The 22,294-nt window shown below is 47.2% G+C and overlaps 1 pseudogene; it reads left to right on the forward strand.

The window, feature by feature from the left end:
- The first annotated feature begins 2,779 nt into the window (after positions 1 to 2,779).
- LOC148109105 (uncharacterized) lies at positions 2,780 to 21,373 on the forward strand (annotated as a pseudogene).
- Positions 21,374 to 22,294: the final 921 nt, after the last annotated feature.

The raw sequence follows: 22,294 nt of genomic DNA on the forward strand, positions 1-22,294 counted from the left end.
TCCCCCTCAGCCCTTCCCTTCCCTGGCACCAAAACAGATGACTTCATCTGCGGGACCCAGCTCCTATCTGCTGCTCAGCCTCCCCGGGACCGGAGGGGGCGGGAGCCTGGAGGCAGAGGACAGCCGGGGCTGTGGTTACTTTGGCACAGGCTGGAGCTCTGTGGAGTGTCAGCCTCAGCCTTCAAATTGGAAGAGCCCCGACCTCCTTCTGGGGGTTCCTGCAGCCCAGGCCAGCCATGCCCCTGCATGCGGCCCTCTCTCCCGGCCAGCCCCCGCACTCTGCTGTGCTACACTTGGCTACGAGGCAGCTGCAACTGGCAGCCACCACTTAGCCAGGTGCAGAAGGGCTGAAGGAGTCTCCGTTTGTCCCTCGATATGGAAGTTCCATTCCTGGTCCTGAGTCCCCACGCCAAGGCAGACCATTTATTTTTGTCCATGTCGGTAGTCTCAAACCAGCTCAATGTGTGACTAACGCAGCTCGGGAATTAAAGTCCCAGTCACTGTCTGGTTTCCTGCTCCAGAGTCCTGTGAGCCTATGGAGAGACCCGCAGGGAACTCAGGGGGGCTGACCCGGCCCAAGAAAATGGCTGTGTCCTGCCTGGTTGTGTCACTGCGCTGGTATCACTCACTGTCCAGTCTGGTCCAGTGCTTCAGGGATGTTCGTTCCTTCCCCCGCCAGGGTGAGCCTCATGTTGTCACCCACGGAGGACTAGCTCGGGAGCTGGCCTACTGGCTTCCCACGGCCACGTGATCTTAGGCAAAGTAAATTACCTCTCTGACCAGAGCTGCCTCATCTGTAAAATGGGTATATAATTCCTGCTTTCCCAGACCACTGTTGTAACGATCAAATAAATTAATAAATTAGTACTTTATGCTTGGCGTGTAGTAAACAGTAAGTGGGAGGGGCGGTTATTACTAGAGTCTGTCTGGTATCGGTAGTCTCACATGGTGGTCAGCTTCTGCCTTCCTCCCTCAGCCCCCTACAGTCTGTGCCATCTTTTGGGTACACAACTGGGAACTCTATGACCCCCCCCCCCCCCAGGGAGCTCACAGGACCAACGTGGGCCTTATGCTCCCCTGGACTCCATCCTCTCCTTCCAGGCCATGACACACTGATTTCTGGCATCTCAACCGCCTCCTGATTTCAGAAATTGCAAGATGGAGAAGTGGACTTTATCAGGTAGACATTTGTCAAACATCAGGGGGTAATCGCTTCGTGCCTCTTCCCCACCCTGGAGAGAGGGTGCCAATAGGTGGGGAACGTGCTGTCCTAGCAGCTCCCAGCTAAATGCTGTCCCCCAGGGCCTTCTCTCTCGCTTTCCATTCACTTCCTATGACTTTCTGGAAGCACCAGGCCAGTTTGCTCTCTTGAACCCTTGTGCAGCCCCTGAGTGTCCCTTGTTGGCCAGGAGTCATCTTCAGGGTAAACTCACACCTCCCTCCTGGAGGCTGGACGTGGACAGGTGGGCAGGTGGGCAGGGGGCAGGAAGGGCCCAGGACAGTATTCCCATCCCAGATTTCACATTCTTACCCTCTCCTAAATCGCTCTAATAACTTCCTGCATTTTTATGAGGCTTTCATCTCTCCATTCCCTGATTTTAACAGACCTTATCTCCCCCACAACAGCTCCATCTGGACCTTCTGGTTCTGGTTCTGGACAGCGGGCCCTATATCCATCTGGCTGCTCTAAGAAAAGAGGTTTGATCCTTCCTGTAGCCCAGCAGGGCAGGGGCACATGGGGCTGGACTCCAGAGGCCCGATAGCCCACCTGTTGGGGTGAGAACGGTGCAGAGCCTCCAGCTAATCCTACCGAGGGTCTGCCACGTGCTGGGCACTGTGTGAGCACTGGGAACACCCAGCACTTAAACTCCATTCCCCTCCCCTCCGGATAGTAAGACCCTCCAGGACCACAGTCTTCAGCGACACAGCATTTCTTAATTATAATAATGAGTATCATCGGGAGTGCTGGTCAACAGAAAGTGGCACTTTGCTGGGAACCACGAAAACTGAAATGATATTTTATGGGGCCTTTGGACTCCAAGACTCAGAATACTTTAAAACCAGGACCCCAAAATATTCCAGCTATTCTCCTTGACTCTCACCTCTCATTTCAAACCTCACATGTAGCCCAAACCTCTTCTTGATCCAACTCCAAATCCTTGCCTCAGTTCTGCGCTTCGGCTCCACTCCTGCTGTTGGCCCCATTGTTTGCATGGGGTTTTCCCAGCATTTGATATTTCACCCCAAATCTTTTACAGAATTCTACCTTGGACCCACCTTTCTGAATCTCCCCAGTCTGGACAGGCTCCTGTAGGACAGTCCCAAGTAACATCCCCTCACATCGGAGCCCGAGGCCCCAATTACATGGCTGTGACTGTGGTTAGGCTATCGATGTTCCGTAAGAAAGGGAAAAAGTTGAGGGTCTGGGGTCTCAACACAACTGGAGAGCCAAAGACTCAAACTGTTTCAGTGGAAAATTCTAGTAGCTTCATCAACCAGTGCTGGAAATATTAGGCCTATATACATGCAACCAAACCCTAAACCTGCCTTCCGGACAAGTTAGCCCTCAAGCCCACCCTTAATGTTTCTTTCTCTCTTTTTAACCATATTGCACCTGGATGCTCACATTGGGGGCTGAGTAGGGCATAAATGTGACTTGCCCTGCCTCCCCCTCCCCAAGGATGCACAAAGGGCCTGAGCCCCGCAAGAATGCCCTGGAGAGCATCTGGCCTCCTCTACCCCAGGGGCACTATCATGTAGCACCAGCTTGCAAGCTCCCATGGACACGGTCCATGCCCGGGCCCAGAGTTCTCAAGTCCAGAGACCTGGGTTCTTCCCTTCCCGGCTTTGCAACCTGGGGTGAGTCACTGAACCTTTGTAGGCTCCGTTTCCTCCCTTGTAAGCCCTGCTCCACCGCCCTCCCAAGTCGTGAGGACCAACAGAGGTCACTGGTAGGAGACACCGGCTACCCGAACAGAGTCTCAGAGGATCTGTCAGGCCTCTCCTCCCCAGCCCTGAATATGGGGACATGGAGCAGTCTATTCCTTTGGCCTCCGACCAGTATGGAGCTGCCACCATCTTGAAGAAGCAGCCTCCCCACCCCCCGTCACTGCTGGTCTCCTTTGTGCCCTTCTTCATGCCTTTACATGACATCTAGAAGAGACCCAGAATGGATCCCACGAGCTGCCTACCCCAGCAGCACCAAGACCATAAACGTTAGGCGCGGCAGAGAGGAACACAAGGAACAACAGCTACACTAATTTTAGAATTCCCACTGGGGAGACAGGGTCTAGGATTACAACCCTAGAGGGATCCGGGACACTCCACCAGACCATGAGGGCCCTCCTCAAGGGCAGAAATGGGAACTTACCGCTTTTGGTATGCTCTAGGACTAGCAGAGTACCTGGCACTCACTAAACTACGGCAAAAGGATGTCACAGTGTAGACCTGAGAGGTATAGGGCAGGAGGGGACACTGGCAGGAGAGGGAAGCCTTGTTATTGGGGCATCCCACCCAGAGCGCCGTGGGTAGAAAAGAAGGAAGGAGGTTTACAAACTTGGCGGACATCCGCCTCAAGCTGAGCCACATTGCCGTCCTGCCTTCCAGGCCACAGTGATCACATTGGCCCCTGCGGTTGCTCTCATTACTCTGATTTGCTGCCTCCATCCCCAGCAATTCTAGCCACCAGCGTATCCCCAGCAACTCCGCGATCATGGGCTTGACCCTGCTTCCTAGGTCTGTCACGGTCTACCCCTCCGATCAGCCCGGAGCTGTTCACCCCATCCCTGTCCTGGGCTCGGCCACAGCCACAGCCCGCGGAGGCCGAGGCTTCTCAGGAGGGGCAGGGGAGGGCAGTGGAGAAGCTGTCAGGCTGGGTTTTATTGTCCAGATCTGGGAGGCCACTTATCTGGGACACCCACACCGGGAAGTGAGATAGACCGGCAGCACTTTTCCCACCAATATTCTTATCTTGACTGGAAAGAAGACCGTTTGTATGTGAAGACATGTGTTTTTGCAAACTCCCGTGTATGTCTTTTGAGTGTTTTTCCCTCCATGACTTCTAACCATATGGATTATGTTTGTGTAATTTTATGACTTGAGTATGAAGTAGGAGTCTGGGAAGCACGTCTGTGTTTGATGTGCTGGAGAAGGAGACGCCCCAAAGGGAGCCGAGAGGTGGGAGATACTAAAGGAGTAAAATGACAGCAGGGGAACACATTTAACAGATTGAAAACGGCCCATTTTGGTGAAAGACTGAAAAACATGGGTATTTTCATACCGTGATTAGGTAACTTGTACAGTGATATAGCCCTTTTGGAGAGCAATCTCCAAATGTAAAAATGTTGAAAAGTTCAATTTGTCTTCTCGTCACTGGTAAATCTGCTTTCCGTATCTACCCAAGAGAAATACTTGCGTATATACACAAAGAGATGAACAGAAATGTTCATTGCTGAATGATTGTAGTAGCAAAAATTAGAAACAACATAAATGTCAATTGACGGGAGGGTGGTTAAACATATTACAGTTGGTATGTCAATACTCTGGGACGCTAGGTATCAGAAAGAACAAGAAAAATCGTCATACCAAAAGATTCCCCCAAATATGTAAGTTTATTTTTTTTAAGATTTATTTATTTATTTATTTGACAGAGAGAGAGCGAGAGAGCACAAGCAAGGGGAGTGGCAGGCAGAGGGAGAAGCAGGCTCCCCACAGAGCAAGGAGCCCGATGTGGGGATCCATCCCAGGATCCTGGGATCATGACCTGAGCTGAAGGCAAAAGCTTAGCCTACTGAGCCACCCAGGTGCCCCCCGAAATATGTAAGTTTAAAAAAATAACAAGTTGCAGAATTTATATGGATTATACTACACAAAGTACAAAAAAAGAAATATATACTTCTAGAAAGAGAGATATAGATATCTATATCTATATTCTTGTATATGTATTTGTATATTCACTATATGTTTTATCATATAGATCCATATTCATATTCATATATTCTCATATATATCCATATATTTGAGAGACAGAGAATGGAAAGAAAGAGAGAAAGGCCCAGATGGTGAACACACCACATGACCACAGCGGTTCTTCTAAATACAGCTGGAATTAAAGGCGGGGAAATGACCTGCTTAATGCACATTACCAGAATTCTCCTATAATGGAAGGCTATTTCTGTACAATGTGTGTGATGATAAATACTTTTAAATTTTTTTAAAGAAATTAGCAACATGAGAATCCACCCACCATAGACCCTATGATCTAAACAAAAACAGGAAAGACAATGAACATCTTGTTTTCTGTGGCAAACCTGTGATTCCGCCTGGTGCTCAGCCCCCTGGTGAGGTGGAGGAAGGAGCGGGAGCAGGAGGAAGCAGCCAGGGGGACCGCAGCTCAGTCACCACCACAGCCTGGCCTTCCAAGTGGACGCCGTGGAGGAGGGGTTATTTTCACCTGTGTTGTTCTGGAAAGGAGCTACCACTGCAGAGAACCCAGGGAGGGTGGCCGAAAGTTTTTTCCATTAGAGTTAGAGCCCGAAAATGGTTCAATGTGGGCCAGTCTTTTTTTCCTTTCCTTTATTTTATCAATACAGAAACTGAGGCTGGGGGCACCTGGGTGGCACAGCGGTTGGGCGTCTGCCTTCGGCTCAGGGCGTGATCCCGGCGTTCTGGGATCGAGCCCCACATCAGGCTCCTCTGCTATGAGCCTGCTTCTTCCTCTCCCACTCCCCCTGCTTGTGTTCCCTCTCTCGCTGGCTGTCTCTATCTCTGTCAAATAAATAAATAAAATCTTTAAAAAAAAAAAAGAAAGAAAGAAAGAAACTGAGGCTGGACATGTAGAGCACATATCCCTGCAGGTTGCAATTCTTTCTTCTCCTCTCTCCAGGCAGTGGGAGAGAAAGGGGGATTCAGTGTGTAGACAGCAATTTAGATGTTCGCCCCCCCCCCCACCCAAGGGGAAATAAAGGCAATGCTCTCAAACAAGCACACTCCATACTGCTAACGTAATCCAAAATCTCACGACCTGGGGAGATGGGAGCCAGGGAGCCTCGGACCCAGGGGTGAAGACTGAAGATCTCAGGTTTTACTGATCCTCTCCCCAAACATCTTTGCCCAAGCTGGAACCTCTACTCGCAAGGGAGGCACCAAGGCGGAGCAAAACGAGTAAAGAAGAAATCGTCCCTACTTCTGCCCCTCAGGTCCAAAGCAGTTGCCTCACATCATAGTTGGCTGGGTACAACATTCTGAGTCACCAGCCATTTTCCTTCAGGACCTAAGTCCACTGTCTTCCGGCTTTTGCAGCTGTTGAAAAGTCTGCTCTCAGTCTAATTGCCATGCGTTGGTATATTAATCCATCTTTTCTCTCTGGTTTCTTTAGAAATGGCTCTCCTTATCTTTGATGTTTTACAGTGTGTCTTGGAATGGACTGTTCTTAATCCTGTGTTTATTGAGTCTACCTATACTTGTCTTTCATTAATTCTGGAAAGTTCTCTGATATTATCCCTTCAAATATTGCCCCTTCAAATGATGCATCCTTTGTATTGCCTCCTTTTGTCTTAGTTTGAATTCCCTGACACAGAGCCTGAGCAAAGAACTTAAGTGCAAGTCGTTTATTCAGGAAGCGAGATCCCAGTGCCCATGAGGAGTGAGCTATGGAAAGTGAAATGGGAAAGTCAATAAAGTTTGCAACATGGAGCTGATTACCACTGTAACTAACTAGGACTCTCAGTCCTGGAGAGAATTCTCTGGCGAACTTTGCAGTGTATGCCTCGGATTGTTCCAACAAAGGACAATTGAATTGAGACATTTATTTGCTCGCTCCTATCCTCCGCTGGTTGAGGGCTGTTTCCAGAAGTTTGAACACCTTTGAACTGAGCTGTGTTGCTGTGTAAGCTGAGTTGGCTTTTGCAATGCTGGCGAAAAGCGGTGTCAGAACAGAGACACAGTGCGGCATGTGGTTATGAGGGGTCGCTGGCATTGCGCATTTAGCCACCAAGACCCCGCTAAGTCAGGTGGGGCGAAAGGATTAGCACAAGGAACCACCAACGTGAACTTGGAATTTATCGTGAAACTTCTCGTTCCAGCTTTCAGGTCTCATAACCTCACTATGTTCTGTATCTCTTTTTTATTCTGGGCTTCATTTGTGGTTGTTTTTGCAGATCTATGTTCTCATTTGCTAATTTTCTCTTTAGCCGTATCTAGACTGCTGTTCTTCTAGGCAACAGTATGTTATGTTCTTACAGCTTCTAGTTCCTTCATCTCTAACATATCTGTTTATTTTCTTTCCGATTGCTTCATTGTCTCAACTCTTGGGGTAGTAATCCTGCTGCCCATCATGTCTGCTGACTCTCTTTCATGATAGGCTATTTTCCTACGTTTTGTAATTTATTACTGTGAACCTATCTTCAGTGGGTCTATACCCCCTCCCACCCCATCTCGATGCTCTCCTGTGGGAACCACATACTACTTTGGGAAGAGGATTATTCCTCCAAGCAGTATTTTATTGGATTCTGCCAAACACTCCAGGGGCATCATAAACTCGGGACCAATATTTTTTTATTATGGTAAAATATACATGACATAAAAATGACCATTTTTAACCACTTTTAAGTGTACCATTTAGTGGCATTAAGTACACTCAACTTTGTTGTGCAACCATCACCACCATTCATCTCCAGAACTTCTCCATCCCAAACGGAAACTCTATACCCCCTGAACCCTAACTCCCCACTCTCTCCTAGCTCAGTTCCTGATAACCACCTTTCTATGAATTCGACTATGTCTCCATGAATTTGGCTATTCTTGGAACCTCATGTAGGTGAAGTCCTTTTGTGACTGGCTTATATCACTTTGCATATCTTCAAGGTTCATCCATGTTGTAGCACGTACCCGAATTTCATTCCTTGTACACCTAAAGCAAATACATTATATCAGTTATTTGTCAATTTTGAAAATAAATAAAAAGAATTGCATTCCTTCTTAAGGCCAAATAATATTCCATTGAAGCCATATTTTGTATATCCATTCATCCATGGACGGACATTTGGGTTGTTTGCAACCAATTTTAAAAAGTGAATTTCTCAGCTGGAGTTTTGGGTTATCCTGGCAGATGGGTTTCCCACCTAGATCCCCAGGCATACAAAGTCTCCCTCACCAGTGGGAAGGGGTTATCTAGCCCCCTTGCACTGAGCATGTGGCGTTTCAAGGGCCCCAACTTAATGCAGGGATCTCAAGTCCAACTTCCCTTCTTTACAGGCCCAGGGCCTCATCCTATGTCCCTATGAGAATGTAAAACCAAGCCTCTAGCCAAAAGGACCCATTTCCTGCTAAGAATCCACCCCACCCAGACTCCAGAGCCCACAGTATCAGCTCTCACACTAACTACCCTCGTTTTCAATTCCCTCTTCATTCCCAGAACCCCAGGATTGCCCCTTTCTTGCTTTGAAGAAGTGGTTTTTCCCCCTTGGCTCATATCAGAATCAACTGAAGACATTTTTTTAAAAATCCCAGGACACAACCCAGACCAATCACCTCAAATCTCTGGTAACCAAAAGCAAGTTTATGTAAATAAAAATATATTATGTACATAACCATATACCAGGTACCTGGATATGTAAAAAATTATGAAGGAAAACCCAAACTGTCAAAATAGGGTGAGCCCTGCTCTAGCCCTGCTGCCTCTGTTAGGCAGATTCTGGATTATGGTCCCAATCGGGTTAACTGCCTAATGGGCAGTTGTGGTCTGTGATCATTCCAAGGCTTTAACCTTAATCTGGAAATAATATTGATTGTCAATTTTAACTATCAGCCTCCTACCTGGGATCTTCCTTGCAACGCCTAGATTCAGTGCCATTGACATTCTAATGTCCCAGGACACATCTTCTTATGGGGAATAGACCATTTTTCAACCACAGCAAAGAAGTGAGTCTGTCCAGTATCACGCCAGCAAATGGATGTGTCATCCTCATCCTGTCACCTCTGTCGAGGAGCCCCATTCCTCTTCAGCCCACATGTGAGTCTTCGGATGCGATTCATTACTTGCATCAACTCCAGTAAACCTATTAATGATAGTTAGCCAGCAAGGATGTAGCCAGCAAGGATGAATAACTTATGCTATAAGGGACAAGAACCTGAACCCCAAATTTTACATTCTTATTTTTTATTATCCTTACATAAATGTAAGTACACAATGTATAATGAACAGAGAACTTATACTATATAACTAATGTATAGAATAATATATACTCTATAATGAATACATAATAAATATAATCATTGTTACTTTTATTATAAACTATTTTAAGCAAGGAGATAGGTGCAGAAAACCAGACTCCAATATTACTACCTCCAAGATTTATTTTTTTTAAGATTTTATTTATTTATTTGACAGAGAGAGAAAGATACAGCCATTGAGAGAGGGAACACAAGCAGGGGGAATGGGAGAGGAAGAAGCAGGCTCCCAGCGGAGAAACTCGATGCAGGGCTCGATCCCAGGACTCTGGGATCACGCCCTGGGCCGAAGGCAGACGCTTAACGACTGAGCCACCCAGGTGCCCCCTACCTCCAAGATTTAATAGGTGTTAATACTTCGCCATATTGGTTTCAGATCTCTTTAAGAGAAAAAAATAATCATTACAGGCAGAGTTAAATCTTTATCCTGCACTCCATCCTACCCTCCCCAGAGGTAACTAACTCAAAGTTATGTTTATCATTTGCAAGCATATTTTATACTTTCTCTACATGTGTGTACATTCATAAATAATATATAGAACTGCATATGTTTAAAATGTTTACATAAATTAAATCGTATTGAAATGAAGGGGTGACTGATTACCGCCGGTGCACGCAACATCTGCACTTTCCAGTAGATGTCACTAGCGTTCCAGTCAAGGGGGATCCTGGGGTTTAGGGTTTGGTGTGTTGTTTTCGTGTTTTGTTTTGTTTTGTTTTGTTTTTCTGTTCTCAGTGACAGGTTTGGGATTTCCTGCTGTGGAAAGTTTAACTCTCATCTGCAGTTTGTCTACATGCAAGATACTGGAGCTTTATTTTTCAAAACTTAAGAGCCATCCCGTAAGCAGGGAGACTTCAGAGGATTGCTTTCAGTCCTCTCCCTAGATGGAAGGCTCATAAAAGCGGGGTGTGGACAAAGGCATGAGCAGAGAAGAGGGGATCCACATTCTAGTCCCAGCTCCTCAACTAAGCAGCTGTGCCAACTTCCCTGGGCCTCAGGGCTCCCCTCTGTAGAATACAGGAGCTGGACCCCTTCAGAGACAGCAAATCCTGGCATCTCACATGCCGACTGTGGTCCTTTGATGGTGGTTCCCTGGGGCCTGCTCTGGGCAGAAAAAAAAAAGGTTCCATAATCTACAAGCGATAGATGGGAACTGGCAGCGCGCATGCCCGGTGTTAGCCAACCCCGAAAGACAATCTCCGAATGGAAGCCCCCCCCCCCCCCCAGCTCTAAATCTGCCTCTTGCCCTCCCTGCGTGGCTGTGTAGCAGGCCCCAGAGATCGGCAGGGCTGGGGCCACGACCATCATTCTGTCTGGGTAACACACAGATTTCACTTCATTTCCTAAGTGGGCGTGGCTTGTTTGAAGTCCCAGGAAGTCTTATTGGCCACAGGTCACTAAGTCATAGGTGGCCAATTCAGGGTCAAAGGGCACAGAAGTTGAGAAACCGGACTGCGGGCAAGCCTTGGCTTTTCCTGAGAACACCAGGCAGATGAATCCTGGCTATCCCCGATCCATAGCAGGGCCCTGGGCGCAAACATCTCCTTCTTCCCCACTCACTAAAGCTTGCCAACAGATACTGTAAATCTGACGAAATCAGAAAGAGTCCAGGGAAGGAAGTGCTACCAGTTTGATACTTTTCCAGGAGTTAAGGGTGGCCAGTGTCCCCCCATGAGACATCTGTGTGTCCTAACAGCTCAGGTCTGGAGGCCAGGGCATGGACCAACAGTGTGGGCCACGAGCCCCAGGAGGTCTGGGTCCCCCTCTGGCAGGCAGGCTCCAGGGTGCTCGGAGCAGACTCTCAGTCCACGTTCCTCCTGCTGGCCCCTCCCTGACCTGCCCTCTCTCTGGCCTCAGGGCCCTGGGGGAGGCCCGAAGAGGCCGTGGGAGTTTGGCTACCATTATCCGGCCCTTATCTGAGCCCACTTAGTTCAATGACTAGGAGCCGACCTGAGGGTCACGCCTGTCTCCAGAGAGCCAGTGCTATCTCGGTGACCTGTGGAAACCTTGGCATGAGCTCATGTTTTCTGACGAAAGAGAGGACCCCTGCCATATCGCTGCCCTGTGCCCCCACCCCCAGTGTCTGGCATGAGCCCGGTGAAGGCTCCACCATTACTCACTGAAATAGCAACACTGATAACTCCTGCAGACAGAAATACATTGATGAATTCCCATTCAGAAAAGCACCTCCTGCCTCCCTCCCCTCTGCCTTCCTGCAGTGCTGCTAGAATGGACACTCAGGCACACATCAGGCCCTGTGTCAGACACAGCCTCAAAGCTCTCACTACCCCCATACCCCCACTGTGTAGATACGGTGTCACCGTGAACCCCTAGAAAAGTCTGCATCCTAGAATTTGTGCTAAAACATAATTTCTCTTCTTTTCAAGAAAATGCTGTAAATACAGCAACCTTGTACTCATCTATATGTTGCAACATCTGACAGCCCCTGACAAACTCTTGGCTGCGCAATATAAATGGGCTCAGTCAAATTGGTTTGGGTAGGCTTGATAGAATACAGGACTAGGAAGCAGGTCACCCAGCTGCTGGCCCTGACTCGACTCCCTAGGGGAGCGTGGGCAGGATAGTGTTCCTTCTCTGGAACATATAGAGTTACTTTATACAGTCTTAAATCTTTGTCTGTTAGCAGGAGCATTTTGCGCATTTATATTTAATGTAAGTACTGACATATTTGAGTTTAAGTCTACCATTTTTGTGACTTTCTTTTGTCGTGGCTGCCCTACGTTGGCTTTTCCTCTCTCTTCTTGCCATCACTTAACTTGATTAATTCCACCATGATTTTTTCCCTTCTACTACCTTGGAAGTCATAAGCCCTATTTTTATCATAATAACCCCAGAAATCATCACATGTAAAGTTAACTTCTTATCAGAGTCTAAGGTTGAATAAATGTTTATCCCATTCCCAGACAATATAACGAGCTATAGCACTTTAATTCCACTTACCCTTCCAACTTATATGCTATTGCTATATATTTTAGTTTTTCCAGTTTTTTTTAAATCCCACAAATTATTATTGTTGTTGTTTCATACTATATTTGGTACAAAATTTAAATTTACCCATACATTTACTCATTTTCTTTGATCTCTATTCCTGTATCTCAGTCTTGCCATCTGGGATTGTTTCACTGTCTGCCTGGAGCACATCCTATATAATTCCTTTACATGGCTATTAATATTGGAAAAGTCCTCTGCTTTTATCTGAAAATAAAGACACCTGTTTATTTTGCTCTTATTCCTTTAAAAAATTGTCACTATATAGAATTTTAGACTAACAGTTATTTTCTTTCAGCACATTGAAAATATTTCATTACCTTCTAAATTCCATTATTATTGGTGTTGTCATTCCCCCTCCAGCTACTTTTGATTCTTTTCTTTGTCTTTAGTTTTCTGCAGTTTTACTAAGATATGGCTAGTGTTTCTTTACTCCCCTGTGGATTTATACTATTATCCTTGAATCTGTGGATTGAGGTCTTTTATCAATTCTGGAAAATTTGTAACTATTATTCCTCAATATAGTCTCTATTCTATTCTCCCATCTCCTCTAGGATTCTAACTAAACATGTTAGACTCTTTAAAAAAAAAAAAGATTTTCTTATTAGACAGACAGAGAGAGAGAGAGCCCAGTAGGGAGAGCAGCAAGCAGAGGGAGAAAGGCTCCCTGCTGAACAGTGAGCCAATGTGGGGCTTGATCGCAGGACCATGGGATCATGACCTGAGCTCAACGACTGAACCACCCAGGCACCCCTATGTTAGACTCTTTTATTCTATCTTCTATATCTCTTTTCTTTTCTTCTCTGTTTTCTATTGTTTTTGTCTCTCTGTGTTGCAATCCAAGAGATATTTTTCTGGCTAATTTCCTATTCACTAATTCTCTCTTTAGTTGTGTCTCATCTGCTATTTAAGCCAGCCAGCCATTGAACTTTTAAAGTTTTGGTTAGTGCACATTTTATTTCTAAAAGTTTTATTTGGTTTCTTTTAAGACCTCTTATGTCACTTTGGAGAGTTACCTGCATATATTTTCAAGCTTCTCTTTTATTTCTTTAAGCATACTAACTACATTTTTTTTGTGGGGACATGCTTGAATTAATCAGACAGAGAGGGGATCTCTTTCTGCTTATTCCAATAATCAAAGTACTTGTAGATCTACTTCTGTTGTCTGTTCTTTCTGCTTGTTCTTCTCATGGTAGCTTGTTTTCTTTTGGTTATCTTTTATTGTGAGTTATCTTTTATTGTGAGATAAATAAATAAAATCTTAAAAAAAAAAAAAAGATACCTTTCTCCAAAGAGGATTTTGCTTGTTTCTATGAGGTGCCTAGGGGCTGTGCACCTCAAGAGCTTCCTTAAACCAAGTTCAAAGCTTTAGGTTCCTCGGTCCAGCCAGGTAATGAGAACTGCAATTGCTAATCCTCAGTAGGAAAGGTGTATATCTGGTTCACCCTTACTCTAGGGATGTAGCCTTTTGTTTTTTGTTTTGTTTTTTTAAAGACTTTATTTATTTATTTATTTATTTATTTATTTATTTATTTATTTATTTGACAGAGAGAGATACAGCCAGCGAGAGAGGGAACACAAGCAGGGGGAGTGGGAGAGGAAGAAGCAGGCTCCTAGCAGAGGAGCCTGATGCAGGGCTCGATCCCAGAATGCCGGGATCACGCCCTGAGCTGAAGGCAGACACTTAACGACTGAGCCACCCAGGCGCCCCGGAATGTAGCCCTTTGTGATGCCAGCATATTGTGGGAGAAATTTTCTGTTAGACTTCCCAAATTACATGAGCTTGGACTTTTGTTTCTGTCCCCTATCATCCAATCCATGAAGCTGTCAAAGGAAAATCCAAATTTGCCGGCATCAGTAAATGCTCTCAAAGCAAAAGTGGTTTCTAGATTCTGCTTTCTTCTCTAGATACTTGTTTACACTTGCTTACACTCCAATTTTGACCAGTTAATTTGGTACTGTTAAGTCCATACTTAAATGCTTTTAAGATCTTTTTTTTTTAGTTTCATAATTTCTTGTTTTCAGTAGGCTCTTTGGTCAGATAATCTAACCTATCATGTCCTGATCTCTTGAGCTTTTTTACATTTCTTTAACTAATGGTTTAGTGGTTTCCCTCAACCAAATAACATTCTGTCTCAGAGGAATAATGACAGATAACTGCTTGCAGCTTTGAAAGGACAGTTTTTGCGACTTCTACCAAGATGTTTAAAACTAAAAGTGTTGTATTTTAATCTTTAACTCATCTGGCTAATATCATTCTCATAGTTTTTTTTTTAATGTTATTGAATATGTATCTATACTGGTTACCTATTTTCCCATAACACAGGGACTTAAAATAACATATATTTATTATCTTACAGTTTCTGTTGTTTGGAATCCAGGAATAGCTTGTCTGAGTCCTCTGCTTCAAGTTCTCTCAGAATGCTGCAATCAAGATCTCAGTCAGAGCTAGGGACTCATCTGAAGGCTCAACTGGAGAAGCTCATTTATGTGGTTTTTTAGCAGAATTCAATTCCTTTTGAAATGATGGACTAAAAGCCTCAGTTCCCAACTGGCTGTTGGCTAAAGGCTGTCCTCATTTCCTGGCCGTGTGGGCCTTCCAGACTTATTTTGCCAAAGCCAGCAAGGACAAGTCAGCTCGCGAGACAGCAGTCAAAATCTTTCAATTAGTGACATTCAGTTAGTGATAAGCAAGTTACTCACAGAGAGGGGATTACAGAGGTGTGAATACCGGGAAGCAGGGGTTAATGGAGACCTTCTCAGAGGCTGTCTACGGCAACATTATCTCGGCAGGCTTTCGTGTGTGGACACAGGCATGGCCCCAGGAAGTTCTAGTGCAACACTTCCTCTTCATCTAGAAAACGTTTTGCTCCAAAACCCATACTTGCAAGTCGGCCAGACAGATGAGAATCCTGGCTCCATCACAAAGTAGTGGAGCGACCTTGAACAATTACTTAACTTCCCTGTACCTTAGTTTCCTAATCTATAAACTGGGGTAATAGATATCCTCAAGGAGCTTATGCAGTTTAGTATTTAGCCAGCATGCCAACCAGTTCTTGAAACACTAAAATACTTCCAACATGTGTGGTAAAATACCTGTTTTCCTGAGCCTGCTGGAGGTCCCTTGGCCACCCCATTATTCCTGATATTTTCTTCAGGAATTTCTTGAACCCTGCATAATTCAGCAATTACAGGACTAACATCCGGCCCAACAGCAGGCCCCCAGGACCAAGCTCCAGTGCCACACAGGCCACTTTCTAGCCTGTCCCATCCTGAATGTAAAATGTTTTTAAAAATATCGCCCTTGATTGTAGGTACTGTGTAAGTGCTGAGGTCTCAAAGTGCATACTCAATAAACAGAACCCCACTTTCCTGCTTGTATTATGAACATTTTTGAGAAATAAAATAAACAAGTAAAAAGGGAGATGGTGCTCTGAATGTACTCACCAAGTTGGTCTGTTAATGGAACCCCAAATGAGATGGACTTGCCTGTCCCATCCCAGCCAGCGGTGGGCCAGGGCAGGCCCAGAGGACACCAAAGGAAAACCTCTCCTTGTAGAAACCAGGTATGGTTCAAAAACAGCGTTCTTGCTTCCCAAGACCATGCAGGTAAACTGCTTGGCACAGCTTAGAGCGTGATGTCGAGAAAGCAGCTTTCTCATCTGCACTTGGAGGAGAGGGTCTACCCCAGCTCTGACTCTGCCAATGTCACTAGAGCCTGACTGCCTGGGTTCAAATCCCAGCCCCACCAGAGACTAACCACGTGGCTTGGGCCAGGTTTTTCCGTATGAGTCAGACTACCTGGTTGGAATCCCGATCTGCTACTCCACCGCTCTGGCCTTAGGTGATTTGTTGACCCTCTCTTGGCCCCCATTTCCTATCTGGGCTCCTGTTAGGGTTTTCATGGAGATCAAATGAGTTCACCAATGTACAGAGCTTAGAACAGTATCTGCTCATACTGAGTATTCAAGAAATAGAAGCCACTATTATTAAATAAATAATTCAAATAAAGTACTGGGCACTTCATAAGGGCCCAATTATAGTTATGAATCATGCCTCAGTTGACTCATCTGCAGAGTGAGAATAACAATATCTACTTCAAAATACGTGAGAAAATGCTGAATGGAATGCTCCATGCAAGTTAGTCAACTTCATTTATGTGTTCCATTTTACAAACATCTTTTATCTCTCCCCCAAGTGATGGTGAGCCTGGAAAGATGAGGGCAGTTATAAAACCAGAGAACCTATCACAAATGGGGTCCAGGAGCCAGAAGAGCAGTGGGGGATGGGAGCTAAGTCCACCGCTTTTCAGCTTCACCTCCTGGCAGCCACCAGCCAGCTCTGTCACACAGACCCCTTCAACAGGGACCTTCGAGGGCAGATGTGGAAAGAGTGTTTTTTACAACTGAAGAGGCCAGAGGCTTTGACCACAGAGCTGCAAGAGGCCATGGAGAGCCCCTGGTCCAAACCCAGCAGCCCCACGCCGTTATGGAATGCACCAGCTGACGCACAGCCCGGGTCCTCTCTGCACCAGCTGTGTCAATATTTGTCACCGGGAGAAGGCTGTATAAGGGGGCAAGATGCTGGTGAGAAGGCACAGACAGAACCCAGGAAAACCCAAGACTGGGCTCAGCCCTGGAAGTCAAGTTGCCTCTCTGAGCCTCAGTTTCTCCATCTGTAATGAACATACTGTCCTTGGCCCGCCTACCTCCCCAATGGGCTGAACCTCGTCCCAGATGGTAACTTGGAACTCTTTGTATCTAAAGCATTTCACAAATATGGGTCAGGCACTCCCCCAGCTCCCTGGCTCCTCCCTTCCAACACAGGCAGCAGGCACAACCCTCCTTGGCCTCTAGAGATTGCATGAAAAATCCTGGCCAAATCCAAGTCCTGCCCCCATTTTCACCCCACAAGCATGCCCTCTCATGGCACCCTCCTTCACCATTAGATATCTCCTAAATTTCCAGTGAGCATAATCCGGGGTTCGCTTTCTACCCATTCATTCGCTAAACCAACAGTCTGAACAGCTACTGCACGTGTCCGGCCCATGCTGGCTCCGGGGCCGTAGAATTAGAATGGCCTCTGCTACCAAGGGAAGCAAATGAGCTCATTGAGGCCGGGAGTGATCAAGGAAACAAAACAAAAAAGTTTGGGGTCTCTAGTGGGGGGTGGGGAGTATGCACTCAGCCTCATTGGCCAGGACAGGCTGCCCGGAGGAGGAAGGCCCGAGCAGAGTCTTCCATGAGTAGGTGATGCCTGGACAAAGGAGGGGGGAAGGGCATGCCCAGAGGAACAGCCTGTGCAAAGGGAGGGGTGGCGTCTACATGTCCTTTGGGGGGGGCACAACTCCTCCCCCGACAAGGAGCACATCCACCTCCTGGGACTGAGGGCACAGGAGCAGCAAAGCTCAGAAGCCACCAGCTGAAAACCTGAGTCCCAGACTCCATGTTGGGTCAAATCTTCAGGACCTGTCCCTAAAAATAAGATTCTTTTTTTTTTTTTTCCTCTTATCATGGAAATACCTGCACGTGCTTCCCCTGGGCTGAGACCAGGTCAAGTCTCCAACTTCTGAGTATTTCCTTCCTCAGGCCCTAACCCTTTCCCCTCAGCCCGGGGAGGGGGGAAAGGGGGGCATGGCTCCACACTGCCACCACCACTGCCCCCTCTCAGCTCTGTGTCTGCAGCCACATCCGAGACACTGGTGTCTCAGAGGACAAGCAGGCATATGGGGACACCACCGGGAGATCGAGGGTGCTGGCCGGGAGAGGAAAACAGGAAGGTGGAGGTGATAAGGAGAGAGTCTGAAAGGAACTGGGAGAAACTTTTAAGAACAGCAGGTTTGGGAAAGTCCTGGCCTGAAAATTACTAGTCCCTAGTCATCAGGATATCAGAGCTGGCCAAGAGATGCCCTTTGGTACAGAGCGGGAAAGGAAGGTGCATCTGCGTGCTGTTGCGACTGGCTCCTCAAGGAGGCTGGCCCATTCATTCATTCATTCATTCAACACGACATTTACAGAGGACCTATTTCTTTTACGTTTTGCACAAACACAAATCTGGCAGGTCCCCATGGGCTGAAGTGCCTGGAGAGCAGCCACATTTACTTTTCCTGAACATGCCAGGTGCATTCCTGCCACAGGGCCTTTGCACTTACCTTTTCCTCTGCCCAGAATATTCTTCCACAGAGATTCACATCACTCCTTTCCTCATCTTTCTCTGGTCTTTAGTAAAATGTCACTTTCTCCATGATGCCTTCCTTGACCATTCTGTTTAAAGTTACAGTGACACCCCCCACCCCAGAAAAAGTCCCTATCCTTTCACCCAGGCCTGCCCTGAATATTTGTAGAGCCTGAAGCAAGAGCAAAAGTGATGGTTCCCAAAATCTGACCTGTCCCCTTTCTCCTCCCACCCCTTTTGACCCAATACTGCAAGGAGCTTCATGCATACGTGCCCCTCAGACACGGAGGGACATGCATCTGTGTTCCATTCCACTCTTTAAGGACAGACCCAGGGCAAATCCATGCAAGCCCAGACGTGGACTCAGTGTCATTTGAACAAGAACTTTTGAGGTCCTAAGTAACCAGGGTGTGGTCTAGAAAGAGGATTCAGGCTCCCAGGGGCAGATCCCCTTGGCCTGGCAAGCTCATCCCCTGGAAAGAGGGCCAGAGCAGGCCTCTAAAGTGTGGAGCTTAAGGCAGGGGTCCCATTTGCCCAGGTCTGAGGATGGACTGTCCCTTTCCTACTTTATTTTCCTCCCTCTGATAAACCATCTGTTTTACTTATTTAACTTGTTGTCTCATTCCCTTCAGGAAACTACGAGCCCCAGAAAAGGTCAGGATCTGTTTTGATTATTACTATATTCTCTGTACATTATCTGTCACATAGTTAGTGCTCAATAAATATATGTCGAACACATAACGGATTTGGGGGGTTCGAGATGCAGAATAGAAGCCAGGCTGGGGGATCCCTTGTCTTCCTAAAGCTTCCTTGCTCACCAGAAGGCTTCTGGCACCAAGGGTGATAGGTACATGGTGCCAAACTCCTTCTTTTCAAACAGATAAACCCTAGAGAGGAAACTATGAATGTCACTTTTTTAGTAGCAGCTAAAAAGATACCGCAGTGTGTTTTAATTATGTGCTTGATACTTCCTTCAATATATACACTCTCAATGAATATGTAGTGTGACAAACACTCTCTTTGACGGACTTTAATCGGGCTCCTCGGAGGACCCCTCTCAGCAAGGCCTCGACCTTGGCCCCCATCCTGTCTTCAGACTGCCTAGCTCAGTTTTAGCACGAATGCTGCTAAGTCAGTTTGGCAGGAGTCCCCCACCCTTGATATCTGACCACCCTGCATATCTGATCAAGTGCCTCACACGGCACCCCTGAGGTCTAAGCCTTCAGTAAGAATCCTGTTACGTTGTTCAGCAAGAATCCCCCTACTCTGACGTTTCTTCTTACTAATTTTCCATCTACTGACTCCCCCCCTCTCCTTGGCTGTGAATCCCCACTTGTCCTGGTTGTATTCAGAGTGTAACCCCATCACTCTCCCCTCCTGCCAGAGTCCTGACCCCTACTGCAATACACTTGAACTGAATCCTCCTTACCATCTTAAGAAGTGTCCCAATAATTTCCCCTTAACAGTCAGGAATACAAAAATCTATCACAAGGGTCCCCAGCCTCAAAGATTTCCAGTCAAGTGGGGAAGTCAGATGCATAAACCAAATACAAAACAGTAAGTACTGATATAAAAGTATGCTCAGTAGGTCATCGACACCCAGATAAGAGACCAGTTACTACTACCTGTGCCAATTGGAGTCCTACAGGGAAGCGTGACATCGGCTGGGCTTTGGAGGGTGAGTAGGAGTTCTACTTTCTCACACCTCAATAAACTAGCCGCAGAAGCATCGCTTTTGCACCTTAAAAGATGTTTAAAATATATGATCTTCTATCTGTAAAATGCATGTGTTTGCAGAGAAAAAAATTTATAAGCCTAAAATGAGTTTTAAATTAATAGTAATTATGTAGGATAATGGATGATTCCTTTTCTTTAAACTTTTTTTGTGTTAAACAGCAACTATATTGCCCTTCTGGTTAAAAGACATTAAGATAATTAACAGACGGCATCCACAACTCAACCTGAGCTTTTGATCTTGGAACTCCTGGTGGCCCACTGTCCCTGGATGTCCTGGGAGGCAGAGACGGGGGGGGGGGGGGGGGGGGGTGTTGGACACGACGGTTGGCTGCAGGCAGCGCTTGTAGGAATGTGCCGGTTTCAGGCAGAGGGCGCTGGGGTCTTTGCCTTCCAGCCTGCGGAATGGAACACCAACGGTGTGGAGATGGGAAATCATGGGGATGGTTGTGGCCATCGCGAGCCCATCTGCCGGGGCAGAGAGTCAGGCTGGAAGAATCAGCCTGGGTCTGGAATTGCAGGCGTAGTCTCTCGTCCTCTAACCTTCAGGCTCAGGGGGCTCCGTGGCAGGGCCAGGAGGACGCAAGCCAATCAAGGAAACTCTATTTAATGGCGAGAAGACGCGGCACAGCTGCATCTAAACCCCAAGTCTCTCCACGGCACGCTTGGCTCATTCAGCCGCCAGACACCTGGGAGTCCAAATCCTAAGGATGAAGTTGCGGGAGAAGGTGGGGGAGGAGGGAGGAATTCCCAGGGAGACCTGAGCGGAAGGAAGAGATGGAAACCTGCAGGCACCACGCAGTCTGTGACGTGCTGCGGGCCCACGCGGGGGGCTTCCCCCTTGCACAGCCCCGTGCACGGGTGCACAGGAAAGGGGGGGAAGCTTCGGTCACAACAGCAGAAGCCACGGAGGTGGCTCCGACTAGCCTGTGTGTAGCCATCCAGCCTCCGTGGGGAGAAGACCCCGCCCTGCCTGGGATGGTTTCCGCGGGATCGGGATCGGATCGGGATCGAGATCGGGATCGGATCCGCATCCGGATCGGGATCGGATCCGCATCCGGATCGGGATCGAAGCTGGGCTGTGCCCATCCGCTCCGCACCGGAGCCTGCGTCACAGACGCCTGGAGAAGGATACTAGTTCTCCAGGCTGGCCGCTGGGTGGCGCTGTCGGCAAGAACGGAGGGCGCCGCTGGGCTCGCAGACGCTGGCAGGACACCTGACCTGTAACTTGCCCACACACCCCGGCCCTACCAGGCCCCGCCTGGGTCAGGGAAGACCGAGGCTCCCCGTGACTTCAAGGGGCCACTTGCAGGCCTGAGTTAGAAACGATTACAAGCCCGGGCCGCTAGCTCTTGGCTGCTTTCGGAGTGGGGCTCCAGGAGAGGGTCCGTGGAATCTCCTACGATGACTGGTGGCTGTGGATTTTACAGGGAAGGAAGCTGGCCCCTGGAGGTTACAGGACTTACAAGTTTGTTTGCTTCCGAAGTCTAGTAGGCACAGTTGTTTCTCTTTTTGTTGTTTTGTGAACAGTGCCTGATTGTGCAATAAATCAACAGGGAAAAGAGAGAAGAGAAGATAGGTCTGTTAAAAACAAAACCACAGGCTCCAAATGATATCACTTAAACCAAGTTCCCAAACCCGAGCTTGATACCTAATCTAACGGCAGCGTCAACCTCCCCCGGGAATGTAGTCTTAACCAGCCAGTTAGGAACTTTTCCATCAGCGCCAATGAGCGCACCACATGGGCTCCCTCTCTAGCCCCTGAAGAAAGCTGAGATAATCTGCATGATGAGGCCGCTTGCTTTTCCCTCTCTGGGAACGCAGCCTTGCCTGGAATGATCCTTTTCTTTTGCTGGTAACTTTCTTGCCTGGCCCTCCTTCTATAAAAACTTTCTACTTTGTACACCTCCAGGGAGCCCCTCTACTTGCTAGATTGGGATGCTGCCCGGTTCATGAATTGTGTCATAAAACCAACATCTTTAAAATGTGCTCAGTTGAATTTTTGGTATTAACAGGACAGATCTATGATTTTAGGCCTGGTAAACATGTGGGAGGTCACAACGAGGTGATGCTAGACACTGCCCTGGGAATGACTTCACCCAGGTCTCTGGACTAGAGAAGGAGTCCTGGCCTCACTACTCCTAACTT

This window comes from Ursus americanus, chromosome 13, assembly GCF_024610735.1.
Source record: "Ursus americanus isolate L20-20 chromosome 13, mUrsAme1.1.p, whole genome shotgun sequence".
NCBI lineage: Eukaryota > Metazoa > Chordata > Mammalia > Carnivora > Ursidae > Ursus > Ursus americanus.